The sequence below is a fragment of the Octodon degus genome, unplaced genomic scaffold (assembly GCF_000260255.1).
Source record: "Octodon degus isolate 3935 unplaced genomic scaffold, OctDeg1.0 scaffold00022, whole genome shotgun sequence".
NCBI classification, from domain to species: domain Eukaryota; kingdom Metazoa; phylum Chordata; class Mammalia; order Rodentia; family Octodontidae; genus Octodon; species Octodon degus.
In genome coordinates this window covers 23845520-23853334 of record NW_004524598.1, presented here as the reverse complement: position 1 = coordinate 23853334, position 7815 = coordinate 23845520, and the positions used below count along the sequence as shown (strand labels likewise).

General features: G+C 47.9%; 1 pseudogene; it reads left to right on the top strand.

Annotated features, from left to right (window-relative positions):
* Window positions 1-4212: 4212 nt before the first annotated feature.
* LOC111815869 lies at window positions 4213-4323 on the top strand (annotated as a pseudogene).
* The last annotated feature ends 3492 nt before the right edge of the window (window positions 4324-7815 follow it).

The window sequence follows — 7815 nt, the reverse complement described above, 5'->3', positions numbered from 1 at the left end:
AAACCTAAGTAAGCCCTCAGCACCTGCTGGACTTAAAAACCCCTAACCTGGAGGTCAGTCTCCTGCCTGCTGTGCTGTGGAGAACCCCGCTGAGCAGTAGGCCATGGTCACGAAGCTTCCCTTGGCCTACTTGGAGGGAGGTGCAAGCCGCTATCGCTAAGCACGTGGGTGCCTAAGGCTGTAGACGTCCGACGCTGACGGGAAAGCACAAGCGGCAAATTAGTCTTCCCAACACGTCTGCACCTTTTGTGGCCTTTAACTTTATCAGCGTCTGCTCAGCTCTGCACCTGGAGAGGTAGTCATTTGAGAAATGTGTCTGACACTGTGACTTAGGGCTGGCATAGGCCATCCTTGCCTGCTCTCCCTCTTCAAGGCTAAAGGCGCCTCCAGCCACCTGAATGGAAACACCAGAATATGAAAGGGGCAGAAAGAGGTGGAATTTGGCCTGGAGAAAGCCCAGTTCCATGGCTTCTCCCCTTCATTACCTACGCATCCCTCATCTCTGTTGTCCTCTCTCGAGGCTGCCCGAACCCCTGCTACGAAGCCAACCTGTGAGCTCAGCTCCTGCTCCTCCAGTCTCTGCCCACGGAGTAAATCTCAAGCTTGCACACAGTAGTTGAGCAGCAGGGGGGCTGCCAGTTCCTGGGACGTCTCTGGTCCTTGGGGCCTTGATGCTGCCCAGGCCCGGTACGGAGGATCTCGGGCACTCCCAGAGGCTGTGAGTCTACTGAGCTCAGTCTGCACAAGGCCTTTGACTTTATCTGGAGCTCCCAGGCTGAAATGGTGGACTCCAGCTGGAACAAGCTGTAGTTACCTCCAAGCTCAGTGTGAATATGAGCCCAGGGAGAGGAAAGACGTGGTGGTTCCAGCGTGTGGACGGATTATCCCACAGGAGCCTGTGGAGCACACAGATTCCCACAGGAATGCAGGACACAGGTAGACCAGAAGCTCCGAGCGGGACGAGTGCCAGCAAGTGCTGCCCTCTGTGCTCGTGGCGGCCTCTGGCTGTCCTCAACACACTGCCTATTTGTGGCTAACATCAAGGATTGAGATTTACTTGCTGAAATGATCAAAAGGTCAGGAAGGAAGGGAGGACCTCCAACAAAATTCCATGTAAACATCAGAACACAAAACAAAATTCCATGCAGTCATAGGTACAGACTGAGGTGAACACAAACCATCACCTCCGGCTAAGTGCAAAGCCATATGGTCTCATGGAGAAAAACGATATTTTAGAAGAGTCGAGCCTGGGCCTAGCTCCATTCCCACCAGTCGGGCTTCCCTGGAAGTGCACTCGTCTCTTCGCCAGCACTTACTGGTGTTGGCAGAGGCAGATGCGTCCCGACAACCCGACCAGCAGTGCTGGTCTCACATCCAATTACATCAGGCATGGGAAGGACAAGGTCGTTCAGACTGTGTTCATGTGGAAAACTCGTCAAGACTCAGTCCCACCGTTTGATCATAGTGGCAGTAAGACGCTTTCTGATGTAGAAATACATATTAGCTTAACATTAGGATTTCAAGGTGCGTTCTTTTTTTTAATAAATCACTCAAATTTATCTTTCTTTCTGGCAGAGTAGTACTCCCTTATGTACAAATATCACATTTTCTTTATCTATGTACCTGGATATATAGACGCCTTCCAAGTTTTAGCTACTAAGAATTGTGCCACCAGGCCAGTGAGGTAGCTCGGGGGACTACAGTGCCTGCTTGGGCAGGGGCAGCGGCCAGCATTCGATCTCCAGCACCACACGCTGCACCGGCCCCGCCCCAAGGACACACGGAGCCAGCCTGAGTCCAAGTGTGGTGTTGTATGCCTGCAATCCCAGGGCTTGGGTGGCCGAAAGCAGGAGGATCACTACAAGTCTGAGATGCGTAGTGAGACCCTACAACAACCAAATACATCAAAAAAAAAAAAAAGAAAGAAAGAAAGAAAGAAAGAAAGAAATTTGCCACTATAAATATGAGCATGCATGTCCCAAACCATAAATAAGTCAAAGAGAAAAATAAAAGATAAATAATAGGAAACAGGAAGATAGATCTTCTGCAAGTGAGAGAGGGAGTGTGAGGGAGAGGGAGGATGGGTGGAGAAGGGGACCAGGGCCCTGACAACAATGAGGGGGTCACTGTGTGTACCGACTACCCGCAAAGGACAGTCAGTGCGCACCCCAAACGTGCGCTCTTAGGCGAGAGCCACTGCTAAGCAGCTCCACCTGATGCGCATTTGCCTTTGGGCACCGAGCTCTCACTGGCTGGGCGAGTGGTGCCTGTTCTGCTTCAGGAGGGAGAACAGCTGCTTTTCTGTGGCACTGTCGCTGCTCGTACAACCCCCCAGAGACAAACCATTGCAAGCGACCTTAAAGCCCAGTAATTCCCTGGTGGAATGCGGTTATGGTGTTGGTGAGAGTGTTGCAGTTTGCTCTACAGTCATGTCAAAATATGATGAGATAAAGGGAGAAGCCGCACAGGTCTCTGGGAAGGAAAGCGGAAGCCAGAGCCTCCAGCACTGGGGGCCCCACCTGCCCCCGGGGGCCCCACCTGCACCACGTGTCCCAGCAGCTGTCCCAGGCAGCGCGCAGCATCCTGCAAGCCAACATCTGGAGGACGCGAACGTAACCCCCTTTACCCCCACACACCCATCCAGCCGGCTAGTCAGCGGCCGAGAGTGCAAGGGGAGGCGCCTCGGCTGTCGTGCCTCCTGCTCCGCATCCACAGCCTGCTGACTCCGGCTGTCACACGAGGGTGCTTTGCAGCACACGTCATGTCCGCTCCTGGCCCCAGCCTCCGGGGACCCAAACCAAGACAGTGGTCAGCTTATTATCCCGAAAACTGGCAGGTAAAGGGAGAGAGCTGAACGTGTAGTCCGGCTTCCACCCGCACTTTGCCTACGGCAAACGGATGCTTCAGAGAAGCCCTGCGAGAAGGCAAGTGAGAAAGCAGGGACTTGGGGAATCCTGGTGCTCAGCCCCGACAGAGTTCCGGCTCGGAGACAGACTCCGGGGTAGTCGTCACCAGGAAAACTGCACAGACCTGCGCAGCCCCCAGTGAACCAGCGACGCGAAAATCACCAGGAACCAAGAGTAAGTGTGATGATGTCGCTGACGGGCGTCAGCCAAACCGAGACTGTGGGGAGCTGCAGAAACCATGGCTCAGCTTTCAAGCTGTAGCCTAAACAAGAAATTAAAGGCAGACAGAGGAGTCTCCTGAAAAGGTGAGTGAGCAATTGCTTCTTTGGATTCTGATAAAAACAAATCAACTTTTTAATAAGACAGATGATTTCATAAGACAAATAGAAATTTGAACACCAACAGGATATTTAATGATATTAAGGATTTATAAACAATTTGTAAGTAGAGTTCTGGGTTTTTTAATTAAGTTATTAGTACATTTTAGGTACACATAATGATCACATTCTTTATAGGGAATTCATACCTGTCCATGATATATAGCCCAGTTCCTCTTTTTTCCCCACTCCCATCTCCTCTCTAACTCTTTCTCCCTCCTTATTTACAAAGCTTTGCTTCCATTCTATCCTTCTTTTATTGTTTTTCCCTTTACCCTTCCTTTCTTTCTGCCTCCCCTCCTTCTCCCTAGCTCCTCTTTCTTTTGAACAATTTCTTCCTAGTTCGCAGTACCTGTCATGGATCTTGTTGTCCTTATTTACCCTTTGGCTTCTCACACCAAAGAGACAATGTAGTGTTTACATACGCATGTTCCATTTACTTCCCTTAAGAGTGTGGTCTCAAGGTGCATCCATTTACCTGGGAACATCTCAAGTTTGTTTTTCTTTGTGGTTCAGTAGCACTCCCTTTTTTGTTTTTTACCTTTTCCTCAGCTGATGGGCATTTGGGTTGCTTCCAAGATTTAGCCATTATAAACTGTGCTGCTATAAACATGGGAAATGGAATCTATGGTCATAGTTATGATGTTTTTAATTCTTCTAGGCAGATACCCAGAAGGGGAATACCTGGGTGAATGGGACCACCAATCCTAACCTTCTGAGGAATCTCCACCCTGATTTCCACAGTGGTCGCACCAATCCGCACTCCCACCAACAGTGGAGAAGCATTCTCTTTTCTTCAGAGCCCAGCCAACATTTGTTATTGATTTTTTGATAATAGCCAATCTTTCTGAGGTGAGATGGAATCTCAGCATTCTTTTAATTTGCATCTCTTGAGTGACTAATGATGCTGAACATTTGTCCGTTTATTTGTGTTGTCCGGAAGGACAAAAGGTTAGCACTCCCCTTGCCCAGGAGAGAAGAGGCCCTCAGGGCTGCCAACATGCTTACAGCGAAGGCATTGCCACCTGCTTCATTTATTTATTTGCTGTTTGCCTTTCTTCCCTGAGAAGTAGAAGGTGCCTGGCTTTGGATTGGGTCTGTAAATTGCAAGGTATAATCTTTAGTGTTTTGTCTGAGAGATCCCTGGCAAAAATGTCTTCCTACTCTGTGGGCTGCTTTTTCGCTCTGTTAGTAATTTCTTTTGCTGTGCAAAAGCTTTTAATGGGAATGAGAACCCAGGAGTTGATCCTTTGTGATCTTTCCAGTGTGGTTGGGATTTTGTTCATGAAATCTTTGCCTACACCTGTCTTCAAGAGTTCTACCTATTCTCTCTTCTAGAAGATTCAGTGTTTCTGTTTTAGTAAAGGTGATCATATTCCTAAAATTGCTATATAGATTTAATGCAATCCTAATCAAAATACCATTAGCATACTTCACAGAACTAGAGCAAACGGAGCAGGAAACGCTCCTGCTTCCCCCAGTATACTGCGGTTGGTTAGCTGCCTGGGTAACCGATCCTGCTGCTGCTCTGGTTGCTTCTGTCTCTTGGAAACAGCTGCTCACTGTGATGCGCACTGATTGCCGTAGAAGCCAGTCCCCAGGGACAAGCCCCTCTGCTTCTGTACTTCCTGCTTGCATAACCCATATAATCCCTAGACCACCAGAGATCACGGCCTAACGTTCTGCGAAGGATCCTGCTCAGTGCCCGTTCACAGAAATAATCAGCCTCCAAATCTGGGGGTTTGTTTCCGTGTTTCCGCTTGCCATTGCAAAAATATTCCTAAAATTCATTTGGAATCAGAAGAGATCTAGAATAGTACAAATAATTCTGGGCAACAAGGGCAAGGCCGTGGGGGCATCACAACCCCTGACTTGAAATTATAGCACAGAGCCACTATGATAAAATCAGCGTGGTACTGGCTAAAAAAAATAGGACCAATGGAAAAAGGTTAGAAGATGCAGAAACAACTCCAAACACGCTCAGCCACTTTGTCTGCAGTAAAGGGGCCAGACCTGCTCACTGGAAGAGTGATGGCATCTTTAAAGTTCACTTTCCACACGCCAAAGACTAAAACTAGGCCTCTATCTGTCGCGATGCACTACACTGAAAACAAAATAGATCCAAGATCCAAATGGTACGCTGTGTTTTAAGAGAAAAGTCTTTATCTTATAGAGATCCAGGCTGACATAACCACGATGAACAGATCTGACGTTTGAGTTGTTCTCAGAGTGATCAGGGGAGGTAGAAACAGGAGTGCGCCCTGATCCACCTTGAGCTGCGGTGGCGCGTGTGGGTTCATCATACTCCTTGTCAGTCTGTGCTGCTATGACAGAATACCGCAGAATGGCTAAGCTAGAGAACTGAAACTTACGTCTCATAGTTCTGGAGAACAAAGTCCAATATCAAGGTGCCTTAGATTGCGCACACGGTAAGGGTCGCTCTCTGCTTCCAAGATGGCACCTTGAGCATCAGGTCCCCAGAGACAACAAGTGCCCCATCCTCACAGGGAACAAGGCACAAAAGCCAAAGGGACCAGCCACTTCTCTGGGTCATTTTATGAGGCAGGAGTCCACTGAGCCAGGTGGAACCAAATGGCTGATCCCCAGCTAAAGGCCACATTTCTCAGCCCTGCTTGCAGTGGCCACTGAATTCCCACATAACTTTGGAAGAACATTGTCACTCAGACTACAGCTTTGATGTCTTGACTTTGCATGTGCTTGAAATTTCCCCGATACAAAATTTAAGAAATACAGGAAGTGCAGTGTTTCACAGAAGTAGTGACTACCCCGCCCCCCAAAGCTTGAGTGATTTCTGAGACTGAGTGGCAGCCACCTGCCGTGAAAGAGTGGGACATTCCCCTTCCTGGCCTCCCCATGGCTCAGCCCAGGCACTGATTGAGCCACCCTCCTGGGCACTTGGAAGTGCCTCTTCTCCAGTAAAGAGCAGGGTCATAGATGGGTAATAGGAAGAGGGGAGATCTTTCTTCAAATGGGGAGGGCAACCACAGTTGGAAGGGGCAGAGAGGGATGGAATGGCTGGAAACAAAAAGAATGAAGACGCATTAGGGACATACACCAGCTCCCCGCAACAAGTGCAGTTCCTGTGTACTGAAAAGGAGGGCTAACAAAAGTTAAAAACAAAAACCCAACATGGCACACACGAGTCACTTTCGGTTAGTCTCCACATGAAATGTAGAGGTGTTTGGAATCAGGAAAAAGGCAAGGATGCCACCTTCACTGCTTTTACTTGAATTCACGTGCTGGCAAGTCGAGTCAGCGTAGAGCTAAAAGCTCAGGACCTGGAAAGGGAAAACCAGGATCTCGTGGTTTCCAGGCAACATGGTTGTCTGCAAAAACATAAACTACAAAAAGTTGTCACAGATGCTGTAACAACTGCTACAGAGCAAATATAGACAAACAAATCTCTTGTCGTTGGTGGCAACAATAGCTAGAAAACATAAATTTAAAATGGATTCCATTGATGATAGCACAAAAACTAGGATACTAGAAAGGAACTGAGAAGAAGTTGTGTAGGATGCAAAGGCAGGAAATTATCACTACGCACAGGCAGAGACCTAGACAGTCAGGGAAGAGGCTCACGATTACGGAAAGAGAATTCCCAATACTACGGAGATGGCAGTTGCTATTAAGCTGACCTATGGAGCCCATGTAGTTCTGATTAAGTTCCCAACAGGTTTTCACAGGACTTGGAAAAATAATTCTCCAGTTTGTAGGGAAAGGTAGAAACACCCCAGAGGAATCATGTCACATCAAGACTTACAGAAATGAGACTGCAGGCTGAGGCCTACGGAGGGCAAACTGATCAGAGCAGCAGGGCCGACAGGGAAGCTGCCCCAGTCATGAGACATTCGATGAGATCTCTACCCCACGCCAGACATGCTGCCACCTCCCAGTGAACACAAAGTCCAATGTGAAAAGCGAGAGTCTGCAAAGGAAAGCTGTTTCTTAAACAAATTAAAATCACCAAAATTTGGATAATTTGTATTACATTAAAATTGAGAAGATCCAGTGTGGTGGGCCATGCCTGTAATTCTAGTATTCAGGAGGCCGAGGCAGGAAGATTGTCACAAGTTTGAGGCCAATCTGGGCTATATAAGTTAAGTTTAAGGCTAGCCTGTGTTACATGGTGAGACTCTATCTTAAAAAAAACCAAACAAATCTTTAGAAAAAGAAGGTCTATGCACAAGAGATAGCATACAAATTGAAAGACAGGACACAAACCAGAAGATGACGCTTGTCACCCTATGCCAAATAGAAAACTGGTATCAGAATATGTGAAGAATTCCTATTTTTTCTTCAAAATCACTTAGCAAGTAGGCAAGTGGATATTACAGTTTATATCTAGATGTCCCCTCAAAGCCTCATGACCTCATAGGTGGGTCTTTTGGGAGGCGACGAGATTATGGGTGTGTGATAGTCATCTCTGGATTAGACCAGTAGTGGGTTGATAGCCGGGGTGATGCTGGGCGGTGAAGCCTGGTGGGAAGAGCTGGTTCATTGTAACATGGCCT